Source organism: Pinus tabuliformis, chromosome 8 (genome assembly GCF_031772625.1).
Source record: "Pinus tabuliformis cultivar Carrire ecotype Pingquan chromosome 8, CPIR1, whole genome shotgun sequence".
In the NCBI taxonomy this organism is placed as follows: domain Eukaryota; kingdom Viridiplantae; phylum Streptophyta; class Pinopsida; order Pinales; family Pinaceae; genus Pinus; species Pinus tabuliformis.
The window spans coordinates 679,241,110-679,254,016 of record NC_142294.1 but is presented as its reverse complement, the minus strand read 5'-3'; the positions used below and the strand labels follow the sequence as shown (position 1 = coordinate 679,254,016).

Below are 12,907 nucleotides of genomic sequence, written 5' to 3'. Positions count from 1 at the left end.
TGTATGTATCAATGTTGTTGACAGTAGAAAACAGAGTTTCCTTAATGATGTCAAATTTGATTGAACTGTGCAACAATAAGATAATTGTTGGGAATACTTTTTGTAAGCTAATTGTTGGCCATACCTTCTGTAAAATAATCTAATAAAAATAATAAATATTTTTCACAAAACCACTATTCTTGATCATTTTTGTTGCAAATTCATTTTCTTGCCAGTATTAAATACTTACAAATTGAAAAACATATAGGTATAATGAAAATGATGAGCACATTTTTATCACATAATCTACGACCTAAAACCAGAGAACCATGTTTAAAATTTAAAAGTGATTGAGAGCTAAAACCAGAGAACCATGTTTAAAATTTAAAAGTGATAGATTGTAAAGGAAATAAATAAAACATAATCCCGATTATAACAAATTAGTTGTAAATTTTTGTTTGTATTTTCCATTAGACAGTGCCAAATAGCCATGCAGTTAAAAAACAAAAGTTCACTAAATTGTAACCAGGACTTCACAATATGCTCAAAATTGTTTCCACAAAGTAGGTTGTGAATTGTTTCCAAGCACACTGTGCATAGTCAGTGGGAAAATAATGATCCTTTGCATCAGGGGTTGGGATACGTAACTTATTTAGAACTCACAATGTTTGCCACCATTGAACATTCTCTCTTGTCAATAATCCTAACAAGGAAATTTGAGCAACACCCCTCCCTGAATTTGCAATAAGAGGTGCAATGGCATGCTCAGTTATGACAACTTCAACTGTTGTTTTAGTAACAAGCCCACCAATTGATCTGATACACACAATGAGTGAAATGAGTCAATCTTACCAAACACTAATAAGGATAACTTGAAACTACAACCCGAAAACTAATTAAAGAGATATTGATCTTATCCATACATTCTAGATCCTTTTGGCCCCCCTTGTTTTTTTGCTTTCTCTTCATACTCTGGTAGATTCCTACCAATGATATTCTATCATCAGAAGGCATGTCAGAGAGACAAATCAACATTATACTTGGAGAAAAGGACGTAACTTATTTAGAACTCACAATGTCTACCACCATTGAACATTCTCTCTTGTCAATAATCCTAACAAGGAAATTTGAGCAACACCCTTCCCTGAATTTGCAATAAGGGGTGCAATGGCATGCTTAGTTATGACAACTTCAACTTTGTTTTAGTAAAAAGCCCACCAATTGATCTGATACACACAATGAGTGAAAATGAGTCAATATTACCAAACACTAATAAGGATAACTTGAAACTACAACCCGCAAACTAATTAAAGAGATATTCATCTTATCCATACATTCCAGATCCTTTTGGCCCCCCTTGTTTTCTTGCTTTCTCTTCATACGCGGGTAGATTCCTACCACTGATCTTCTGTCATCAAAAGGCATGTCAGAGAGACAAATCAACATTATACTTGGAGAAAAGGAGAGATTGGTTGAAGAACCGAGACTTATTGAATTGGGCAGGCTCTTCAAAAGCAATATTTCCCTCTTAATTTTTGACCAAGGAAACTGGAGAGGAGCAGATTTTGCATGGAGAACAGGAAGAGAAACAAAGAAACATGCCAAAGTAGTGATGGTGTTGAAAGGACTACACATAATGAAAAAACTTACATGAGATCATGTTGTTTGCGTTGGATATGTGTTATCCTGAAGAACATTGGAGACGAAGCTCTGGCAATGTCAATGCGCTGATAGTAGGATGAGCTTGAGACACACGCATGCACATAGAATGTTGAATTCAAAATCAATCCACATATTGTGCTCCAAACATCATTCAATTACCCTCGAAATAGTGCAGGTTAACCACACAGAAATAACCTTGAATTTGTGTGAATAAGAAACTTCCTGAAGGCTGAAATGTAGGTGATAAGTATCTGCAAAAGATCGCCAATAATATTCCTTAGAGGGAGGCAAGAACTCGCTTGAAGATAAGCCCATTCTACCTCAACCTAGAAATTCAAATTGACTTCAAAAAGGACCGAAATAGAATGTTAAATGGATGCCTGAACTTTCCATAGAAATCTTTGTGAAGAAGGATGAATTTAGACCTTAGATTGTATTCTTTGAAGGCCAAACCCTTGCAAGGAAGCAGGCCAAATATGACCTCTAGGACCTGTGCATGTAGCCTCAGAAAGGGTCCAGAGAAGTCTATTGAAAGAGAGCAAAATAAGGGACAAAAAGTCCACTTAGTTGATTCCAAAAGTCCAACAAAAAAACATAACCAAAAACATAAAAGATAAACCCAATCAACTCCAAAAATGTGACCTATTACTACATGTGTGCGTGATTACTAAAGGCTGTAGAAATTAGAGATGTATGTATCAATGCTGTTGACAGTAAAAAACAAAGTTTCCTTAATGATGTCAAATTTGATTGAACTGTGCAACAATAAGATAATTGTTGGGAATACTTTCTGTAAGCTAATTCTTGGCCATACTTTCTGTAAAATAATCTAATAAAGATAATAAATAATTTTCACAAAACCGCTATTCTTGATCGTTTTTGTTGCAAATTCATTTGCTTGCCAGTATTAAATACTTACAAATTGAAAAAAATATAGGTATAATGAAAATGATGAGCATATTTTTATCACATAATCTGCGACCTAAAACCAGAGAACCATGTTTAAAATTTAAAAGTGATAGATTGTAAAGGAAATAAATAAAACATAATCCCGATTATAACAAATTAGCTGTAAATTTTTGTCTGTATTTTCCATTAGATAGTGCCAAATAGCCATGTAGTTAAAAAACAAAAGTTCACTAAATTGTAACCAGGACTTCACAATATGCTCAAAATTGTTTCCACAAAGTAGGTTGTGAATTGTTTCCAAGCACACTGTGCATAGTCAGTGGGAAAATAATGATCCTTTGCATCAGGGGCTGGGATACGTAACTTATTTAGAACTCACAATGTCTACCACCATTGAACATTCTCTCTTGTCAATAATCCTAACAGGGAAATTTGAGCAACACCCTTCCCTGAATTTGCAATAAGAGGTGTAATGGCATGCTCAATTATGACAACTTCAACTGTTGTTTTAGTAACAAGCCCACCAATTGATCTGATACACACAATGAGTGAAAATGAGTCAATCTTACCAAACACTAATAAGGATAACTTGAAACTAAAACCCGAAAACTAATTAAAGAGATATTGATCTTATCCATACATTCCAGTTCCTTTTGCCCCCTCCTTGTTTTCTTGATTTCTCTTCATACTCGAGTAGATTCCTACCACTGATCTTCTGTCATCAGAAGGCATGTCAGAGAGACAAATCAACATTATACTTGGAGAAAAGGAGAGATTGGTTGAAGAACCGAGACTTATTGGATTGGGCAGGATCTTCAAAAGCAATCTTTACCTCTTAATTTTTTACCCAAAGAAAGAAAGAAAAGAAGCCTAAAACCACAAGAAATGACAGTAAACCACTTCAAGGATTTTTTCTGCACAGAACCATCAATCGCAATAACTATACAGCAAGTCATAGAAACCTGCTTGAAATTTCACAATACCTGTGAACATCAATATGTAAAAAGCCTAAACGATTTTGAATCCCGAAGAATGCACATGCAAACCTTTGACTGAATAAAGAAGTAACATGCCTCTGCGTCCCACAGCGCCAGCGAGGATTTCTGTAACAAAAAAAATGTAAGTGAGACGATTATATATCTTCAAGAGTATCTTGATAGACCACTACCGCAAGACATAATAGAGTAATAACCATAATAGATTAATAACTACTTCGCTTTAATTTGTCCTGAGCCATCAACAATAGACCAGAACAGGGCATCAAAACAAGTGGAGTGAGAGCTTTTGAATAAAGGGGCGTCTACTTCACTAAATTAAATAGGGAAACCACATCAGCATGTTCAACTGCGTGGTGAAGACGGTGGGACGAATCATGGAAAACATGTTTGGACTAACGCCCTCTATCCCCTGCTACAGTTTCCCCACCCTGCACAATGTTTGGATGCAATTGTGGAGGCTCAGCCTGTACCGCCACCGACACCTTTATCGACTCCGGGCGCTTGGCTTCTCAAAGGTAAACCCCCATTTCGAATAATCTCCAGTCTGAGATCCTATAAAACTGTGAAAAGAAACCACACAACCCTGGAGAAGTTGCAGAGAAAAATTTCGTGGTGGCAGAGGATGAGAATGGGGATTTGGGTGGTCGGCATCACAGAGGATGAGAATGGGGATTTGGGTGACCAGCTAGGGGCGGCAGCACAGAGGACGAGAATGGGGATTTGGGTGACCAGCTAGGGGCGGCAGCACCTGGAAAGAGAAACCACAAAGGCCTAGAGAAGTTGTAGAGCAACATTTTGTGGTCGCAGAAGACGAGAATGAGGGTTTGGGTGACCAGGTAGGGGAGGCAGCACCTGGAAGTAGTGCCAAGCAGGAAGCAGTGTGAGCAAGGGCGGTCGACCTCGGCGTAGTGCCGAGTGTGAGCAAGGGCGGTCGACCTGCGGCGTAGTGCCCAGGAAGAAGTAATGTGTGAGAATGGCGGTCGACTTGTTGTGCTCCATAGGTAGGTTCGAGAATTAGAATTGTAACTAATTTTAGAATCAATCACATAGTTTTTGAATCGTCTAAGAGCTAAATCAAGGGCTGATGAATGTACATGTAAATTTAGAGGAGAGTTGATTTCAAAAGGGAACGCCTTACGGCGTAATTATATAATAACTAAAATGTTTAGAAAAAATAATTATAATAATTTTCAATAAATTATTTCAAAAATATATTATTATTTATTATAAATAAATAAAACAAAAAAAGTATGGCAATATTTTAATTGACAAATAATACTAATAATCATACTTGAAGTAAAAAATAATGTTAATATTATATAATAACTAAAATGTTTAGAAAAAATAATTATAATAATTTTCAATAAAATATTTCAAAAGTATATTATTATTTATTATAAATAAATAAAACTCAAAAATATCGTATTGTTATATTGTTATCAAAACATGAATTTAAAAATATTGTATTGGTATGGAAATATGAAGTAAAAAGGAAAAATATTAATAAATTTTATCAAATGAAATGTTTATAAACTAGTAAATATGGTGTGTAATTATTTATTTGAATAACAGTGAATTATTCTTTGTAATATTTTTACATAAGATTAAATATAAGAATTTTAATAAAGATACAAGAATTTCAATACAAAGTAATAGTAAAACTATTATTTGTAAAGTGTAATAAATTGGTAAAATCAATTTTTTTCATTTGTAAATAATATTTTTTTATTTTTTTTTTTGAATTTAATGTTATAATTTTTGGTAAGATTGTGAATTTTAATTATTTAAAATGTGTTTTTGATTTTATAAATAAATTTAGCAATATCTTGGAAAGTATTCAAATTTTTTTAATTGCATAGATGAAATTTACAATTCCAAATAAACTTTACCAAATTTAAGATAAAATTAACCAAACTCATAAAATAAACCAATAATCTCAGATTTTTTTTGGTAAGATAAATGGGTAAACTAAGAATTTTTTGTGTTTCTCCTTATGAATTTGGTGATATAATTTCTTTTTAAGATTGTGAGTTTTAATTGTTTGAAATATGTTTTAGAATATCCAAATAGATTTATCTAACACCCTGAAAAACCTCTAAACACTCAATTTCTCTAAATTACACAAATAAAATTTGCAATTCCAAAAATCAACCGAACAGTCATATAAACAAAAAAATAATCCTATCATAACAAACTTACAATAATAAACCTACCCGCCTTCAAAAAAACTAACAAAAACTTTGTTCCTACCCTACACCTTAGATACTAGCTATTCATAATATTTTGCAATTTACGTACAGTGATGTGCGGTTTAACGGTAAGACACATGTGATGTGTGGTTTAACGGTAAGACACATGGGCGAAGCCCGGGAGGTCTGAAGTTCAAATCTCATTGAGTACAGTGACCTGCTGTGGTGGCAGCTAGAGGGGCGGACCCCCCTACCGTGGGTGTGCTCTTGCTAAAACCATAGGATCTTAGTATACCCGACTTGCAGGTGGTTGGTTATGCTCTTGGTGTTATAGTGGCAGCAATGAGGTTTGATCCTGGGTCTCCAGTGGATCAAACTTGATAGTTACCGATTCACCATGTGGTTAAAAAAAAATATTTTGCAATTTACATAAGGGTAGTATAGAGGCCACAATTTTGTTCAGAAAATAATGGAAATTTCAGTTGGATTTTTAAAAAATCTAATAGAATTTTTTGGAATTTCATTTTACAGCTATCAAAGTTCCTGATCTCGATGGCCCTAGACTTTTGATGATACTGAACCTATTTCGACCATTCAAAAAAACTATTCAAAAACTCCCAGATTTTTTGAATTTTTTTTTACTGAATTCGAACAAAAATTTGGCTTTTCTGGACAACGCGATTTACATCTACCTAAAGGATTCATGTATTCATTTAGTCACAGGATCATCCTAAAAGACGATACCAACCATGTACGCTATAGGGATTTTCCGTTCTAGATCGAATCCTAAAACAATAGGGATTTTGAGGGTTTGATCCAAAAAGTAGAGGACGGTGTAGCTGCTGAGCTATGGGCCTGTTCTCTCCAATAATCTCATTGATTATGAATAATGGACACCTGTGGTGCAGATCTGATGCCTATGCAGAGCACGAGGAGCATGACCCAAGAGAAGAATCGAGCAACAAAGCGCCACAGCAGAGGTAACAGTCTTAATGAGTAAGGATGAGTTCTACTTACGGGCAAAGTCATCGAATAAAACATGAAACAAATGGATATGCACACCCAAGTGCACTAGTTCATAAGATCTCTATGCCCTGCAGCAAGGGACAAAGTCCTGATTGAAGAGGTGAAAAAGTGCCCTAACAAAACAAAAGATCAGAAATCATTATGAGGTCTTGAGGGGCAGTACAACGCAGAAGAGACGAGCAACAACAAGAATTCAGCAACCTGGGTTAGACAGCATAAAGGAACAACAATATGTATTTACAAACCTCCGCTACAAGTCCTGCAACTCTCAGATCTGAAACATCTAGGCTGACTCTTCACTGTCATTGGCTGCAGTCAAAGATAGATCACCACGGCACTCTTCAAGCCCAGACTCCAGGATTGAAAGACGCAACAGAGCGATGGCGCGAATAAGGAAGGGGAAATTGACTCAAAAATAACCTAATGTTCTTCCAGTACGGCTGTTAAATATGGTTGTACACAGATCAGAAACGTCTTGCAAGTTTGTCATGGTTTTTAACACAGCTACCACAGTAAAAGCAGATCTATCACTAAAAAAACAGATCTACCTCGATGTCCAGAGATCTACAGCCTGACCTCAATTTTGCAGGAAACTATCAATAAGTTCCAGTTACCATTGGAGAACGGGTTTTAGGGATGTCAAAAGGAGAGCTACATATCTCCACATCAAGGAAACAGTGCTGCAGTGCTGCTATCTGAGAAAAATTAAAGGCCCCAAGCTGGATGTAAACGAAATCCGAAATCCAAACCGGGCGTTAGAGCCGAGTGATCAAGTTTAGGGAGCGTAGAAAACGCCGCTGAATAAACTAACTCAAGAAAATAGCAAAGAGAGACACCATTTCTGATCCTTTGCAGAGATCCAGGTTAAAATCTGAATCACAAATGAGCTTAGATTTTTTGATCAAATAATATAACAGCAAAAAGTATTGAAACTAAATTTTTTAATTCACACATCATTAAGATTTTATTATCTGGTAATGAATGTGATTTTGAAGGCATAAATATACATTAATCCAACAATTAGTTTTTAGTAGAAAAGTGAGATTTTAACTCAATGATCATTATACATAACAATAATGTCTATATGGCCGTTATCGACATAAAAGGCAAAAAAATGTCTCGAAGATAATATGTAACCCGCAGAAGAATCGAAGATCATTGTAAAGAGCAGCAAAGTTCATGCCTACTTACAAGCTGTAACTACCTTTCCATCTCTCTTCCAAGTGTCCTCTGCCCATGTTTTGAAGGTTACAACTTCTATTTCTTCTCTGTGATGCTTGCACCGTGTTCTTCACGCACTTTCCTGGTTTAACTAGTTACATTTTCTCTGTAGATTTAGATTTTTGCACCTTCACCCATGCAACTTCCCTGTAGATTTTTGCACCTCCACCCATGACTGCTATATGTTTGCCCTCACCACCAATACTCCACATCACCCATACTAATTCTATGTCAAGAAATACCATTGCAAGGCTTCAAATTCTCCACCCACTTTCCTAAAGAGTACTCTTCCCACATCATATTTTCTTTTTCTTGATCCCTTGTGTATTCTTGAAAATCAAATCCCATATTTTCTTGATCCCTTTTGTATGCTTGAAAATCAAATCCCATGTAACAAGATGGGATCCTCTGAGATCTTGCATCTGATTTCCAAGTCACAAGACAACACACTCTCTTCAACATCCGGCAGGGGAAATGACACAGTGGGTGGTAAACAGAGACCACCCATTGGGCATTGTATAATCTCCCCAGTCGGCGTGATGAGCTATCAACGCAGAAAAATGCGTAGCAGTAGAGTTCTCTCTTGTCTTACGATTTTGGACAGCGGTATTCTTCCCCACTCCTCTCATTCCTATTAAAACGGCTATAACTCCAAGGCCAAGCCCTCTTGCGATGTCCATGAAAATGCAGTAATGACATGAATGACATGATGTATCCACAGAATCTGAACACAAAGAGAAGGAAATCATTGCATCGAACATCGAAGAGAGCGAGGGGAGTAAAATACCAGAGAATCGATACTTGGCAGTTCAGGCTGATCCTTGATCCTTTAATCCTCCGTCTGGATTTCAGAGAGACAGCGTAGAAGGAAATTGATATTTAACAAAGCTTCTACCATGTTTCCTTTTCCTTTCTGCTCATGCTCACCGCTTCCTCTCCTCACCTCTCTGGCTCTAGTGCTATCCACTGTAATGTAATGCCCGCACACGGAACTTTAGCCCTTGTCATGCCGAATGAACACGGATAACCTTATCTTTAGATGGAATAACTTTACCTGTAGCCTTTACAGGGTAGTTAGACTGAACTTTCACGAACTTTGATCTCTCGATAAGTGGGTGGGGTTTTAAACTTCCCGTGTTGTGGGTCTGAGTGTAGATTTGGTTTATTGGAGGCGGGGCTCAAATTTGGGATTAAGTCGATTTCACCTGTATTTTCATATAAACCCAAATTCATAATTAAATAAAATGATCTAAAATTGATTTAAAACTAGCATTTGCACTTGATGTTGCAAAGAAAACGCCGTAAGGCAACCCAATAGAAAATGAACTAGTAGCTTGAAGTGTCTTGTAAAATCAATGCAATCTCTCCACAACATTATAATGTTTCAAAATGATATATTTACAATGTTCAAGATCATTTAGTCAACATTTATTACCACGAAAAATAACAATATAAAGGCCTGGAAAATAGGCTTTTGATCACGCTATGAGGACACAAATAATAATGTTGAAGGTACATTTGAGATAATTTCACAAAATGGCTACTGAAGATGCAATATCCTTAAATAAACCTGAATAAGCATAGAGGAAGAGTGGGTTATGTAGATGGAAAAATTGAGAAGAAGGCCAAGATCATAAAATGAAGGAGAAATAAACTTCAAATAACAATGTTAAATTGACCCTAATTTTCTGAATACAACCATGACCATGAACAACAATGGTGTGATACACTCCATTCCTAGATCTCAACTATAATATTCTATATAGAACCTTTGTGCCCATTTTCGCTGAAGAAAAAACCATTACATATAATAAGGTGACAATAAGACAAAGATATGATAGATATGGAATGGGAAATAACCAATAATTGGCGACAAGACTAAAATAGCTATGATATTAAATTTGACAAATAAACTTCTAACTATAATAACAGTTCAATGAATGGAAAAGGAGCTCTACATAATCTAGAAATAGATGTTGACTTATGAACTTCCATTTAATAAAAATATCCTATTTACGTTAAGAACTTGTAAAAGTACGGAATCAAGTTGTAGGTGGAAATTACCTGCATTGCTTCCCCCTCCTTATCACTAGATTTTGGGCCTTTCATTGGTCCTTCTTCACCAAAAATCTTTCCCTCATCCATAGCAATTTTCTGATTTGTTTCTTTCTTTGTTCTCACTTTAGCCTTTGCTAATAGATACCAAACAACCGTTGGCATTTTTACTGTAGAAGTTGTTTTTGGAGGTGTTGTAGGATGAGGATACTCAAATAATGAGGGTGTGGCGTGTGAAAGAAACTTAAATTTTGGCTAAAGAACCTTTGTGCCCATTTTCGTTGAAGAAAAAACCATTACATATAATAAGGTGGCAATAAGACAAAGATATCATAGATATGAAATGGGAAATAAGCAATAGGTTGTGACAAGACTTAAATAGCTATGATATGAAATTTGACAAATAACCTTCTAACTATAATAACAGGTCAATTAAAGTTAAAGAAGCTCCACAACAGGTAGAAAGAGATGTTGACTTGTGAACATCCATTTAATAAAAAATTACCATTTATGTTAAGAACTTGTAAAAATATGGAATCAAGTTGCAATGGAAATTACCTGCATTGCTTCCGCTCCTTATCACTAGATTTTGGGCCACTTTTTTTGGATCTTTACCCCGACAAACTTCATGTCCATTTGAATCTGTTCAAAAAATGCAAAAATACAGAAGATGATCTAAACATGATACTATCATTTAATATTCGGTGTGCACCCTGCATTTAATTTCAGTCTCCTTTTATAGTATGGGTATTAACCTATTTGTGAAAACATAGTTTCTTGAGCTCTCCCAACCACGTTTTAAATTTATTTCTTTTGTTTCCAAGCACGCATCTTACTACCTGAGTTGTCTCATCTTCATGGGATTTCCCAACTGTTTATTGCAAAAAGTACGCATGACACAAAATTCTGGAGCAACTTTAAGAAGATATTTCATAACAGTAACATTATTACTTCAAAATGAATGTCTGGCAGTAGTTAGTGGCTTCTGAGATTTATTATATTTGACATGAAATACATCTACGATGTACAATAAGAATTCAAAAGGCTAGAATACCAACACTATGCGAGCCCTATTATGACCAGCGTTTGCAACAAATCTTTAGGGCACCTCGTAAAAGTAACAAAATTTGATCTCTATTATAGTAAGATTACAGGATTAATTTCCTTGATAATTTGATTGGTCTTAGCCGAGAACCATGGATGAATTTTGACTGTAAATGAATATTATAGAAGTGCTCAGAACCACTTATGTTGCATGCTTCAAGACATCCTAAATTAAAACCTAGGTTAACAAAGAAAATCCTCCATAAGCTGCATACATATGATAAGTCAGTGCCCCAAGTACTTTGGATGTAACAAATTTAAGGATGTTCAATTTGAACTGGTGATTTTTGGCAAATTTTTAAAGTCGTGAGTGATCTAATTATAAATTACAATTTACTTGCATCAAAGCAAAGCAAACAAATTAAACAAAACTAAAAACCTACAACATTGTACATTGGATGCAAAGAGGTACACCTTAAAAATCAAATAACTACAAAGCTTTAAACAGTCTACAGTAAAATGGCATGCATCTTAAGCTCCACTAACCAGAGCTAGCCACAGACTTGACAATCCATAGATTCAACCTACTATCCATCACGAGTTGACATAAGAAAATAAGTGATATAAATATATGCCGTGTGAAAAGCCTCCCATCAAAATTGGGAACAAAAACTGTAACTTAATTTGATTTTTAACTTCTGAAATATAGGCTCAATCTTAACAGTGACTGTCTCAAGCAGAGCAATCAATCTGCTAACTTATGCAAAAACAAGCAGAACTTTTGAGAGTGCACACTGTGAAAACTTTGGTTGGCAGAATGAGGGTATTAGCGCATAAGACACAAAATAGTCATTATTTGCAATTATTTACCCACCAGACATGATCATAATCAGGAATCTCTAAATTTGCTAAGGCTCATCACCTGAAAAGCGATTATACATGACATAAAAATGACTTGAAGTATGAGATGATGGCACGAGTCCGGACACTACTAATAATGTTCAAGCAACCATGTGGAAGTAAGTGTGATTGACAGTTTCAGAATAGGGCAATCACAGAAAGAAACAGCAGCAGCAGTACTAAAATCAAATTACCAAATGTGCCTCAAATTATGGACAAGGAGGCTGCTCTTTCACTCTATAGGGGACAGGGCAACTAGGGTAAAGTGCAATTTCAACTAAAGGAGGATCTGGTTATGATGGGTACCTGATACATTTGCTTTCTAATCCCAACGTACTCATCTTAGTCTACAATATATCATGTATTTTTTAAATGTATTATATTAAATTGCATTAGCAGATTTTGATGTTGAACAATGGATGTATGTCAAACCATGCACCAGGCCTCAACTTCTCCAATGGCAGGAAGCAGACTGGGCAAGGTGAAAGTCTGGGTGATTTTGACCAAAATATGCCCATGTCATAGCAGTAGCTTAGCCAAAGGAAGTGCATCAGGTTAATGGTTTGCCCTTGAGCAATGTTGCTCAAAGCAGGGATGAAGCGGGTCTGTTTTTTGGAAGCAAAGCATCGGAAGTGTTATTTTCCAAAAATCGTCATAAGCGAAGCGTCTTGTGTGTGTGTGTATATATATTATATATTTGCATTTATATTAAAAAAACATCCAAAATGCAAAATTAGTTGTAGAAGATATGAAAACATGCATATTTGTACATAAATCAAGATAAATATGGCATCCATTGTACATCAATGATTAATTATTTAAGAATCAACCATCTAGAATCTAGATTCCTCTCCTCTTGTCTAGTTTTTGCCTCTAGTTCAATTCTCTAGGGATATTAGTTAGATGTATCAACCTTTCGATAAA

At 35.5% G+C, this 12,907-nt stretch overlaps 1 long non-coding RNA gene across 1 annotated transcript; it reads right to left on the bottom strand.

The window, feature by feature from the left end:
* Positions 1–2,730: 2,730 nt before the first annotated feature.
* Positions 2,731–9,012, bottom strand: LOC149237404 (uncharacterized). The gene is made up of 3 exons (XR_016245263.1): positions 7,955–9,012; positions 3,191–3,653; positions 2,731–3,082 (listed from the first exon to the last, which is right to left on the bottom strand). It is a non-coding gene; the product is annotated as an uncharacterized LOC149237404 (long non-coding RNA).
* Between the last annotated feature and the right edge of the window lie 3,895 nt (positions 9,013–12,907).